At 54.0% G+C, this 13,552-nt stretch overlaps 1 protein-coding gene across 15 annotated transcripts in view; it reads right to left on the reverse strand.

The window, feature by feature from the left end:
- Window positions 1-13,552, reverse strand: part of PITPNM2 (phosphatidylinositol transfer protein membrane associated 2) — a 157,242-nt gene that overhangs the window by 72,046 nt on the left and 71,644 nt on the right. Inside the window, exon 1 of one of the 15 annotated variants that reach the window (XM_065903854.1) lies at window positions 11,823-11,910. The exons of 12 other annotated variants lie outside the window; for them this stretch is intronic. The gene's annotated coding sequence lies outside the window, so the exon portion shown is untranslated. Of the gene's footprint in view, window positions 1-908; window positions 931-4,695; window positions 4,813-11,822; window positions 11,911-13,552 lie in introns of those variants that run through there. 2 more of the 15 variants (XM_065903851.1, XM_065903855.1) reach the window with 2 other exon arrangements.

Consider the following 13,552-nt stretch of genomic DNA (forward strand, 5'->3'; position numbering starts at 1 on the left):
TGGTATTAAAAGGGCAGCCTCTTCAGTCCCAGAGATGCCCTTATGCCCCCAGGCTCTCTTGAGGCCAAGCCTGAGTGGGTCTCTGTCCTATTCCAGATTCCCCAGGTGAACACAGATAGAACCTTTGAGCTGCTGGTTCTGGGCAGCCCCAAGAGACTGGGCTCACAGCCTGGAGAGGGAAGCCGAGAGCAGCGACGAGCGTACCTAGGAGGAGGGGGTAAGACATCAAAGGCAGAGCCCAGCTTTGAAGCCAGACCAGGATTCCCACATCAGCTCCGCCCTTCACTGGGTCTTGGCAATTTACTCCAACTCTCTGAGCCTCAGTTCTTCCGTTTATAGATGTAGGTCCAATGTCATAGACATCCCGTAGGGTAGTCGGGCAGAGATGGGGGCGGGGAGTAAATTAAGAGGCAATGAATGGGGACTTCCCTGGTGGTCCAGTGGTTAAGAATCTGCATACTAGTGCAGGGGACATGGGTTCGATCCCGACTCCAAGAAGATTCCAGAGCAACTGAGCCTGTGCTCCACAACTACGGAAGCCTGTGCTCTAGAGCCCGTGCTCTGCAACAAGAGAAGCCACCGCAGTAAGAAGCTCAAGCACCAAAATGAAAAGTAGCCCCCACTCGCCACAGCTAAAGAAAACCCCCGTGCACAGCAACGAGGACCCAGCGCAGCCAAAATAAATAAATAAACAAAAAATTGTTAAATGCCTTTAAAAATGAGAAACAATGAATGTAAAGTGCGCAACACACAATACCCAAGGAACAGTAGCGGCTGCCATCAGTACCATGATGATGGCGATGGTAATGCTGAGACAGCCCTGCTAAGGGAGGGCTTCCCTCTGACCTATATCCTCATACTCACAGCAGTCAGGAGTAGAGTAAGTAACTCATCAATATTGTCCTCACCAACCATCCCACCACCGGCTGGGACCCCTGCCTGCATGATGACACGAGGCAGGCAGACAGATGCTCTCTCCGAATCTTCTGTTGGAAGACTGCAGCCAAGAGACCGACGGGGACTTCAGTCAGTTCAGTCGCTCAGTCGTGTCAAACTCTTTGTGACCCCATGGACTGCAGCACGCCAGGCCTCCCTGTTTTTCATCACTTCCCAGAACTTGCTCAAACTCATGTCCATTGAGTCAGTGATGCCATCCGACCATCTCATCCTCTGTCGTCCCCTTCTCTTCCTGCTCTCAATCTTTCCCAGTCTTTTCTAATGAAAAGGAAAGACCTTCACAGCAGGTGGCCAAAATATTGGAGCTTCAGCGTCAGTCCTGTCCAATGAATATTCAGGACTACTTTCCTTTAGCATTGACTAGTCTGATATCCTTGCAGTCCAAAGGGACTTGGTCAAGGTCAAACCAGGCAAGTTAGTCACAGGGAGGGAACAAGAACCCCTGATTCTGAGCCCAGGGTTACCCACCCAAGCTGGCATCCTGAAGCTGGCAGCCCTTACCAGGCTCTGGGCACTCATGGGAGTAAGGCCGCCTTAGGGACACAGGGATGCGAAGCTGCATCCGGTGGCCCGTGCTGGGGGAGGCGCAGGGCTGGTGAGCTGGAGGGGAGGGCAAGAAGGAGAGGGGGTGGCTGGGGTGCGGGGAACTGAGTCATCTTAACCGGTCCAAGCCCATCGCACACAGTCTGGCTCTTCTATCTTTGGCGGGGAGCCTGGGGCTATTTCTGGAAGCTCTGCACACAGCCCGCCACTTCCCTGCCAGGCTGACTGGGTCAAAAACAAAACCAGCCCAGCAACAGCCCCATGTCAACAGGGTGGGGAGGGAGGAGGCACCCGACAGCCCTGAACGGAACAGCAGGCTTGGGGGTGGTGGGGGCGGCGGGGGCAGGCACCAAATCCCCACCCTGCAAAAAATAAAATAAAACGAGGTGGTGAAACAAACAAACAAAGCTAGTCGGAGGCAGCAAGATGTGGTGGGGAAGACTCGCTTTGGCACAGATGGACTTCAGTTCAAATTTAAGCTCTGTCTTCGAGCCAGTCATTCAACCCCTCCAGGCCTCAGTTCACAGGTTTGTAGGAACATCATCCACCACACGGGGTTAAGCGGGATTAAATAAGATGATGCTGGGGCACCGGGCACCTCCTTCTGGACAACTGAACTCTCCGCCTCAGGCTGATACTCTGGTCATCCCTCTAAGGCAGCTCAAAGTCCCCTCTCCTGGGCAGCCCCAGTCCACCCAAAGCAGGTACTCAGAAAACCCCTGTGGGTGGAATGAAAGGGGGGAAAGAGTTGGCAGCAGAGAGTGGAGGACAAGGATGGGAACAGTCATGTAGGGCGTTTTTCCAAAGAGCTGGTACCACAGGAGTGGCAATCACAGGTTATCATGTCTCTCTGATAGATGACAGGCGAGGGCTCAGAGAAGGGAAGTGACATGCCCAAGGTCACTTGGCGAGTCAGAACTCGGGGAAGCCCAGCTGGCCCCAGTGAGGGCTGAGGTCCTCAGCAAGCTGAGCTCTGATTTGTCTGGAGGAGAAACTGGGGCCTAAGGGCAGGGAAGACAGCATGGCTCAGAAAGGAAGGTAAAAGTAGCATAGGGCATTCTTGAAGGATCGTCTTTCCCCGGGGGCCTGGGCTCAGGGGTCTGGAGATAATTATGGACCAAGGAGGGTGGGAGCATGTACTGGGAAACTGACAGCCTAGTCAGACCCTCCCTCCACCCTGTACTTTTCTCATTAGACTCTCAAAAAGGAGCTCAGCTTGATGTTTTGTAATGACCTAGACAGTTGGAATGGATTGGGGCGGGGGTGCGGGGGGGAGGGAGGCTCACGAGGGAGGGGATATATGTATACATATCGCTGACTCATGATGTTGTGAAGCAGAAACTAACACAACATTGTAAAGCAATTATACTCTAATAAAAGGAATGAAAAAAGGGGGGAAAAAGCCCCAGGTTTGGACTCACAATAGACAAAAGGTGGATGCAATCCAAGTGTCCATTGATAGATGAACTGATAACCAAATGTGGTTGATCCATACAATGGAATGTTATTCAGTCTTAAAAAGGGAGGAAATTCTAACTCATGCTACAACATGGAAGACATGATGCTATGTGAAATAACCCAGACACAAAAGAACAAGTAGTATATGATTCTACTTCTGTGAGGCACCCAGAGAGATTCAGAGACAGAAAGGGGCTTCAGGGGAGTGGGGGCTTAGTGTTTAATGGGGACAGGGTTTCAGCTGGAGATGGATGGTGGTGATGGTTGCACAAGAATGTGAATGTACTTAGCGGCTGAACCGCACACTTAAAAATGATTAAAATGGCCAATTTTGTTATATGTGGTGGTGGTTTAGTTGCTAAGTCGTTCCTGATCTTTTCGACCCCGTGGACTCTCACCCACCAGGCTCCTCTGTCCCTGGGATTTTCCGGGCAAGAACACTGCAGTGCGTTGCCATTTCCTTCTGCAGGGGATCTTCCCCACCCAAGGGTCAAATTCCAGTCTCATGTATTGCAGGTGGATTTTTTTTACCAACTGAGCTACGAGGGAAGCCTGTTACATGTATTTTATGTGTGTTATGTGTACTTTTTATGATTTTAAAATAAAAGAGAAAAGGGAGAAAAAGCCCCAGAATTGGGTACTGGGTTTTCTTTGGGGGTGATGAAAATATTTTGGAACTAGACAGAAATGACTGTACAACATCATGAGTGTACTAAATGCCACTGAATTGTATACTTTAGAAACAGTTTTATGTTATGTGAATCTCAATTTAAAAAAAATTAAGCTGCTGAGGATGAGGCAGGTGGCTCCAGCGGACAGGCACCCTGGGCAGGGCTGGAAGCTAACGGTGACTTCCATCACTGAGCCTATTGCTTCTCTCTGAGTAGGAGTGTCTAAGGGACATCACAGGTGTGGGCAGGGATGCAGACAGGTGGCCAAGATGCCAGCAGCGAGGCAGGTACAGACCACCTGGTCCTGGCAAAGGGGAATGCATGGTACCGTGGCAGGGTCCCCTCCATCACCCCTGGACATAACCAGGTCCTAGAAGTTCCTAAGAAGTTCCTAGAAGACACAGGAAGGGTTTCACACAGCAGCAGGATTCACTGCTACTTAGCGGATGGGGACACAGGGCCCTTTGAGGGACAGGGATACACCCAAGGTCTGCAGGAGGTCATGGCAGGGCTCAACCTTATGTTCTCCAAAAGCATCCTGGTGTGCATGCAGTTGTGGAGACCAGCATCCCCTCATGGCTGAGATGTGTTCAGTGCATCTTGTCTGGAACAGGCCCTGAACACACGGGGATGAAGGCTCTTGCAGGTGCCAAGCACCTAGATGACCACTCCACACTGTGCGCCCCCAGTGGAGTACCCCGTGAGGGCTTGGCGCTCAGAGAGAGGCAGAGTCGGGGGCAGGCAGGGTGTCCGACCAGCCCCTGGACAAGGTTCCTGGGCAAGCCGGCAGGATGTGGAGCTTGCAGAGAGATTGAGGGAGGGACACCGAGCTGCAGAAGCCAGTGGGGTGGGACGGCACGTCAGGGGAGGGGGGTGGTTGGGCTTTGCAGAGGAGTTGATGGCAGCATGTGGGAGCATTCCTCCCCCTGCAGACCCATGAGCCAGGGGTCCGGGGCTGGTACTGCCTTGTCTCTGGCTCTGAGCTCACGGGATGGGGACTCAGATGCTGTATGCAATACCAGTTCTTTGAGGGCTGGAAAAGCACCTCCCAGGACGGGACACTCACCCCTACAAGGTCCTGCTGGAAGGCTCTTATGTCAAGCAGTCTGTCTCCCTGGGACTCAATCTGGTCCTGAAGCTCTTCAGAGCCTTGTTTAGCTTTTCTTGCCCAGGAAACCATAAAGCAAGCATTCCAGGACTTCTCTGGTGGTCCAGTGGTTGGGACTCTGCAGGCCAATACAGGGGACATGGGGTTCGAGCCCTGGTCCGGGAAGATCCCACATGCCACAGAATGACTAAGCTCGGGAGCCACAGCTATTGAGATTGTGTGCTGCAACGACTGAAGACCGTGTGCCCGAGAGCCCGTGCTCTGCAACAAGAGACGCCGCCGCAATGAGAAGCCCGCACACCATGAGAGAGTAACCCCCTGATCGCCGCAATTAAAGAAAGCCCATGTGCAGCAACGAAGACCCAGTGCAGCCAAAAGTAATAAAATAAATTAAAAATAAATATATAAATAAACAAATCCAACCTTAAAAAAAAAAAAAAAACAGGTGTCCAAGTGGCACACCCTCTCCAGGGTAGTTACCCACACTCCCCACTGGCCATCACATCACCTCCTGTGCCCTGGGCCCTGATTCTACTCGCAGAGGCAAAGCCGCCCTAGCTGACAACTGAGCCTGAGGCAGCTAAAAGCCCCAGATCTATTTCCTGGGACCCCCTGCCAGAATCCTGCTCCCCCTGCCAGCGCAACAGACCTGCCCTGTACCTGATGCCACTCTGCCTGCTGGGTGGAGTGGACAGCAGTGCGTCCCCCCAAATTTGGGTCCACCTGCAACCTCAGAATGTGACCTGATTTGGAAAGAGGGGCTTTTCCAGATCTAGTTAAGGATCTTGAGAGGAGATCATCCTGGATTTAGGATGAACCCAAAATCCAATGAAGAGGTGTCCTTATAAGAAGAAGAGAGGACACAGGGGGAGGACATGCAGAGGGGATGACCATGTGGACACAGAGAGATTGGAGAGACACAGCCAGAAATCAATGAACACCTGGGGCCACCAGGAGCTGGAAGAAGCCAGCAGGGATGCTCCCCTAGAATCTTCGGAGGGAGCACAGCCCTGCCGACACCTTGATTTCGGACTTCTGACCTCCAGAACGGAGAAACAATACATCTCTGTGGTTCTAAACCACCCAGCCTGAGGTCTATTGTCACGGCAGCGCTGGGACACTGGTTCACTGGTTTGCAGCATCAGGAAACAGGATGTAGCCGGAGCTGACCACGTGGGCGTCACCCAGGGTCCCCCTGCACTGGGAGCCTTCAGGAGACAAGGCAACAGCGTCCTGGCCGGGAGGGTGACAGCTGAGCTCAGCAGGACAGAGCACGCCTGTCACCAGGCTCTCACCACGGCTGCAGCCCAATTAGGTAAGGTCACTTGAGGAGCCCATGCGAGGCCATGAAAATCCCCTCTCTGTCTGCTATGAAGACACTTGAGGGAAAGTGGCTGCTGGACGTGCGGCCACACGGCCTTTCTGCGCTCCCCATGCTGGTGTCTAGACAGCTTGTTCCATGCCCCCACACCCGATCAGGCCAGCCCAGCCCTGCCGAAGTTCTCAGGGGCGCCAGCCCCAAGCCAGCACCAGAAGCACAGGCCTAAGCAAAGCACCGCCGTTTCTTCTCTTTTTAAAAAATGTTTGCCCATGTCGTGTAGCATGTGAGATCTTATTTCCCCGACCAGGGATCAAACCTGTGACCTTTACACTGGGAGCCCTGAGTCTTAAGCACTGGACCGCCAGGGAAGTCCCAGTCACTGCAGTTTCTCTGGTGAGAGATGCTAGACCTCCATGCTGACCTTTGGCTCAGCATCCCCTACCTGTCTCCATTTTTGGAGAACCTCTCATTGGGGGATGGGGAGCTGGCTGAGGCTTCTGGGAGCTCTGGGACTGAGATTGGGGTTTCTCTGGCCTCCTGTTGGGTAAGGGAGCTCAGACAATTGAACATCAGCAAACCTCTGTGAGGAGGAGGGGCTCTCCCCCCTCCCAGCTCTGTGGATGCTGCCATGCCAAGGGGCAAGGTTAGGGCCATCATAGCACTGATGAAGTCGGTGCTCAAAGGGCTTTGCCATGACCAAGTGCAGCATCTCTGCAACTGAGGTACAGGGATGAGCTGCTTTAGAAATGTCTCATGAGCTTGTTCAAAATCAAGATTCCTGGGACTTTCCTGGTGGCCCAGGGGCTGAGAATCCACTTTCCAAAGCAGGGGACGCGGGTTCGATCCCTGGTCGGGGAACTAAGATCCCACGTGCTGAAGAGCAACTAAGCCTGCCCACCACAACTAGAGAGTGTGTGCTCTGAAATGAACGACCTGCCTGCTGCAACTAATAGGGGGCCCCCTGGTGCCCTCCTGGAAGGCACTTGCTGCTGTCAACTGCCTGCAGAGACATGTCTCACGGAGCACCGCGGCTCTGAGGAATGTGGCACTGGCCAGGCCCAGGCAGGAACCCTCCCACTGGCTGCCGTACTTGAGTCCTCACGGACTGCCGGGTGGTTAGAAGGGGCACAGCTGTCCATGGCAGAGACGCTCTTCTCCCAGCAGCACCGGGCAGTATCTCCTCCTCAGGCTGCACACGAGGCAGCCCTGCCTGCTAAATGACCGCCCGGGGACTTCCCTGGGGTCCAGTGGTTAAGACTCCATGCTTCCAATGTAGGGGGCATGGGTTTGATCCTTGGTCAGGGAACTAGGATCCCACATGCTGGGCAGCACTGCCATAAAGTAAATATATATATATTTTTAAAAGACAACAACAACAAAAAAATGACCACACAGGACCAACTGGTTCTTCAGCCAGGACCAGTAGGGGGTACACCTCTAAGGGCCCAGCATCTACAAGACCCTTCAGGCACCGGCCCAGCCAGCATTGGCTGTGGGGCAAGAACCAGCCCGAGAATGTGATGACTCGTGCCCGTGCTTTGCAGAAGGAACATCACCTTGTCACCAGCGAGATCTCTCCACAGCTGTGAAGGGAGGGGGTAGGTGGAAGGGAGCAGGGGCCAGTGTGCAGAGGAAGGGGGACTCTTCCCTGACCCTGGGGCTGCCCAGCCCAGCCCAACTTGGCTCTGGAGTACTCAAGAGAACCCCTCTGGGTCTCTGTGCCAATTTCCCCATCTTCTGGGCCTGACCGGGAATCCCCAGTGTGTAGGCTGCTGCCCGGGAGGGCAGAGGGCTACAAGCAGCTTCAAGCCGCCCTCTTACCCCCAGGGGGAAGTGGCTAGGAGGTGATTCAAGCATAGATTCTGCTCCCTGCTCTCTTTCTGGGTTTGGGGAGGCCCCTCCTTGGCACTGTGGCCACATCTGGCTCCAGCAATGAGACACACTCCCTGTGCCTTGGTTTCTCCACCAGCGACACTGCTGGGGCCCTGTGCCCTCAGCTGGCTGGCGAGGCCCAGGCCTTCATCTTCTAAGTCGCAGGCAGCTGAGTGACCACACCTCTGACGGAAGCTCCCGCTGGCCACGGCACAGCACTGGCTCTCCAAACATTTGGGAACATGTAAAGCAGCAGCTGACCTGGCCCCGATCCTCGGATGACCTTTGGTACAGAGTGGCTATCTGAAACTAATCCTTTTCTTGAGTCCTGCCCTGGAGGAGAGCCCTATAAAGCAATCCCTGGCATCATCTTGCTCCTCCTATCGGCCCGTTCTCATCCACTGCCCTTGGCACGAGGATCACTCTTGTCCTGCACAGAACACAACTCAGGCTGGTGGCATTAAGTGACTTCTGCCAGGTCTCACAGCCAGGACTCAAACGCCGGGTCCATGTGGCTAACGACTTCTGCTCCTCCTGTCTTCCCAGGGCAGCTCCCACCTCCCAGTCTCCCCATCCAGGAACCTGGAGTCCCAAGGTAGGATTTTACTCATGCAGTTCGCAGGGGCCCAGTGGGCAAAGGAAACCAGGCAGCTGGCGTGCGTTCTGAATTCCCCGTTCCCGGTTCCCTGTCTGCACAGCCTGCCGCGGCCCTGACAAAGCCCAGTCACAGCCACAGGCGGTGATAATGGTGTGTCCACGCCTCGAAAGCTGTGAAGTGCCTGACAAGGGCGACAGGCGGAGTGAGGTGCCGGCCAGGAGTGCGAGGCTCCGCACATACCCTCCCTGGTCCTTCCCGCCTCCCAAGGGCACCATCCTTAACCCTGTTGTGCAGACCAGGAAACTGAGGCTCGGAGAGGCCAAGGGGGATCTCCCAGGTCTCACGCTGATGGTAAAGAGTGGACAGGACAAGGGGCTCAGTCCCGCTTCCGCCTCCGAATTCCCCCAGTGGGTGGTGGGCAACTGACGGTGTGAGATGGTCCCGAACGAGCCCCAAATTCCCGCTCTGTGCTGCCTTCTGTCCTCCCTGCGACCCTTGGAGAGGTGAGGAGGACCTGATGAGAAATGCTCATTTTCATGAGCATTTTCATGAGCATTTCATGAGAATGAAATCATAGCAAGAATGAAATCATGCTTCATTGCTATGGCAGCAAGGTGGGGAACCTGGAACTGAACTCGCTGGGGTGCTGGCTCAGGTACCACCACGCTCACCTTGGAGGCTGGGGTGGCCCACGGGCAGCACAGCTGGAAACTCCTAGCAAGCATGCCAAGATTTACTGAAAGGGGTTCTCTGGAGCCAGGGGTTCAGTGGAAGGCCACAAGGCTGACAGTACGGGAAAGGAGGCTGTAGCTTGGACCCAAGCGAAACCAGCATCCTGGCAAGAAACCATCAACTTCATCCAGGCCTGGGGCAAGCAGCAGGCTCCCTCCTCTGGAAGAAAAGACTCAGGCCCCGGGGAAGGCCTCGCCCAGCCCAGAGAGGGAGCTGGGGAGGAGCTCGACCTCAGAGGCCCTTGAGTCCAGGGAGAGCCCTGTCTCGAGAGAGTGTGGCCTGGCCATGACCTTAAAGCTCCCCCACCATAGCTCCCTCTCCCCTGCAGGGCTGGCCAGCCATTGGCTTTGTTCATGTGGCTTCTTAAGGTACAAACACTCCTCTGTTATGTCACTATTCTGTCCACTTTTAGAGAAAAGCTTTCAAAACTCTTAGATTCTCTCTACCCAGAGTCACTGTTTAAATCATCTGCTTTACCACTGGTGTACTCTCTCTCTGAGTATCTATATGCATATATCTACATACTCCAAACGCTTACAGTCTTTTCTGAGCCATCAGAGAGTAAGATACCAGGATATCTAAATGCATGATAACAACCCTCTGATGCCAATTCTTGGGATTCACTGTCACGCACCCTCACATTCCTCTTCTCCATGCTGAGGTATGTAAAGTGGGTGGTGCTCTCTCCAGGTTACAGATGAGGAAACTGAGGCACGGTGTCCTGGGGTACATGGCCCTCCTTCTGCACCAAGCCACCCACACCTAAGGTCTCATAAAACACACACACACTCTGCAGACTGCTGGATGACAAGACGATGTCTTAACTCTTTTTTTTCCTAAAGAACGTTTCATGTGGCTCTCATTTATTTATATTTGACCTGACACACAGGATCTTCGTTCCCTGACAAAGAATCAAACCCACAGCCCCCTGCAGTGGAAGCACGGAGTCTTAACCACTGGACCGCCAGGAAAGTCCCTGCCTTACGTTTTACAAGAAAGTTAGCCAGGCTGCCCCCACAGCACAACAGAGAGCAGATCAGCACCCAGAGAATCAAGATTCTCTACAGAGCAGAGGGTGGGAATGGTGGGCGGGGGTGAGTAAGGGGCTCCCCACTCCAGGGCCTGTCCTCTGCTTCTTTCTTTTTCTCTCCTTAGACAGCTGGGATGGAGCGCCTCCTCCCTGGGGGGGGCAAGGACTGGGTCTTCCCTTCATCCTAAAGCCCAGAGGCAGGGGGCCCCATGCAGAGCAGGCTGCATGTGTAACTGATGAATGAATGAATGAGTCAGAGAGCTGAGTTCTGGCTCTGCCATAGGGTGGGCTACTCAACTGCTCTGAAACTCAGTTTATGCTTTTGCTCAGTCGCTCAGTCCTGTCTGACTCTTTGTGACCCTATGAACTATAGCCCGCCAGGCTCCTCTGTCCATGGGATTTCTCAGGCAAGAATACTGGAGCAGGTTCCCATTTCCTACTCCAGGGGATCTTCCCGGCCCTTGGGTTGAGATTCTGTTTGCTCACCTGTAAAATGGGACACCACCAACCACTCCTACAGTGGTTGCAAATTGTTACATTAGATGAGATTTGTGAACGGCGCCTGTGAGGTGGGTGTTAAGACCCCGACTCAGAGTTTGCTGAACCAGACAGTGGGGAGAGATGGAAAGCAGAGCTGAACATGCCTAAGCACAAAGAACGTGGGGAAGGAACACACACACTTGCATGTGTGCAGACACGGCCTCACAGCTCAGCACCTCTTAAGCTGAGCACTCCCTCTCTTTGAAAGTCCCTCTTCCTTTCAGCTTGAGACCCTCAGCAGCCTGAAAAGCTGGCACCTGGGGCTTCCACTGCAGACACATACTAATGTCTATAACACACCTGACAACACAGCAAAGCCTGGGGCGACGTGGCAAAGAGGAACGGTAAGACGGGGGGCAGAGCTTTCCAGAAGTGGACACAAATGGTCTGTCTCACTCACATAAGACTCAGAGCTAAAAAGCAATGCATGAAAAGGACAGCTGTGCGATCTTATCAATACTGGGAACTGTTTATGGGAGATCATATTATCAAGGGCAGAATGCCAGCTGGTACATGCACCCCTGATGGAAGCAGGGAAAACGGTATCCGTGTGTGTGTGAATGTGCATGTGTGTGACTGCATGTATGTGTGTGTATGCACACATGCGTGTGTGTGTATGTATGTTCAGGCACATTGCAAAGCAGACCGGGACAGTTGAATGTTCATGAGCTTCTGTTCTCCTGCACAATTTCTTAAGCCATTTGTGTAAAAAGATGAAGTGCCACCACTAAGATTTTCTCAGTCTCAACCTCTCAGGCGGTCATGGTCCCAAGTTCTAGAACCCTGGATGTTGAGCCAGGACCGCCTGTCCTGCCCGACACAGCCTGGGAAGGGGGGACTCCAGCGCACAGGGCAAGACAAACCGAACTTTTCCCGCGGAGATCCTCCTGTGGGCTTCCTGAGGTCTGTCCAAACCACCAGGCTTCCCACCGAGCCCTCCCCTGCATCCCAGGGCCCCTGTCGAATTAAAGAAGAGAGAGAGAGTCACTCACCACCTGAAAGCCAGCCAACACGGCCACTATTCCACTTTTCCTGGAGTGAGCTTTCCACACTTGGGGCGGCTGGAGCCACCGGCAGCCAAACGGCTCCCACCTCTCCGACCTGCTCTCACACCCTCTGCAGCTCTTTACGAGGCTTTCAAGTAAGGCACCGGTTTGTGAGGTTGCTCAGAGAGAGGAGGCTGGCTCCTTGTGCTGGAGGACAGGAGAGGGAGGGGGGGAGGCTGGCACGGAGCACTCAGGATTCACTCTGGATGAAAGCCGGCGGGTTGGCGGAGCGTGCTTCCCTCCCGCCCCACACCACCCCCTCTGCAAGCCAGCCCTGCTCTGCCATCCTTCCGACTTGCTGGCATGCTGATTAAACACACACGTGGATTGCCCAAGCATTGCCCCCCCCAACCCTGGACACCCGTGAAAGACACCCCACCTCGGGGGGAGGTCGAGTAACCCTAGCGGCGCAACCTCCCGTGGGTTCTGGGAGCCAAGCTGAGAACGGGGTGCCGCCACTCACGGGGTTGACCTTTCCCGTGTCACATCAGATTTTCCGTTCGCCAGCAAACCCAAACCAACCCAACCAGCACACGGCCTCCCCACCTCATCGCACGACTCGTAAAGCCATCAGAATTTACAGCAAACCGGCCAGAATCCAGACGCGGCTAATGTCATTAAGAAGCCTGCACAGCGCCCAGATGCCGGCAGGGGCTCGGTGACAGACGCCAGCCTCGCAGCGAAGGGAAAGCAAGACACAGCACAGACGCTGCAGGCACAAAAGCCTTCTTCTCATCCTGCCCCACAGGAACCGATCTGATTATCAAAGGGAAACGCGGAGGACTCAGAGGTTAAGGCGGCTTTAGCGAAACAGGGCTTCGGGAGCATAGTTTAAAGAGACCCGACCACAGACCCAACCCGGGGTCAGGGGAGGGAGGAACCCTGCCTCCGGCTGTCTGTTTTTGAACGCAGTCCACCAGAGATAATGTTGAAAACAGGTACAAAATCCAAGGAACCGCCTGACTTTGAGACACATATCTGAGTGTCTAAGCGCCCTGTCATCTCAGCCCTCAAGGTGGGGACCACGATCAGGCTGACTATTATTTCCTCTGATACCTGCCCCAAACTTTCAAGCCTCCCTCTGAGTCACTGGCATTCACTTTCTATTTAAAGATCACACAGGGCTTCCTCTTAAGCACTATTCAAACCCGTGGCTTCTAAGAACTGGGTGTTAAATCTGTTTTCTTCAGGCCTCTCTTTCCATCAACAGAGATGTTCTCCTTGACAGCAAGGGGTTCTTTTTTTCCCATCATCCATTGCCAGGAGGCAGAGGTAACCAGAGGGGCACGGATCCCAAGACCACCCCTGGGACGGGCAGCGGATGGAGTAATCTCACCGATTCCTTTCTGGAGAGCCATGAGAAGCTGTCCTGAATGCCATGGCTGGAAGTGGGGTAGACACAACGGAAAACCTCAACCCGCTGGGCAGCGGTCTTAGGATTCTGTCTGAGCCACACTCTACTGAGGGGCTGTCCCAGACACACAGTGGTACTGCCCGGGACAGCCAGACAGCTAGGACCCTCCCTCTGCCCGGATTAGCCTGACTACACCATCTTCTGGGAAATGCTTGGTTACCCGGACAAAACATTTCCCCCACCGAACTCTGTTTCCAGGTGAGAAACGATTAGATAGAGAAACCTGTACCAAGCCATCGCCACTTGGGAGCCCTGTTCCATC

Source organism: Muntiacus reevesi, chromosome 13 (genome assembly GCF_963930625.1).
Source record: "Muntiacus reevesi chromosome 13, mMunRee1.1, whole genome shotgun sequence".
NCBI classification, from domain to species: Eukaryota; Metazoa; Chordata; class Mammalia; order Artiodactyla; family Cervidae; genus Muntiacus; species Muntiacus reevesi.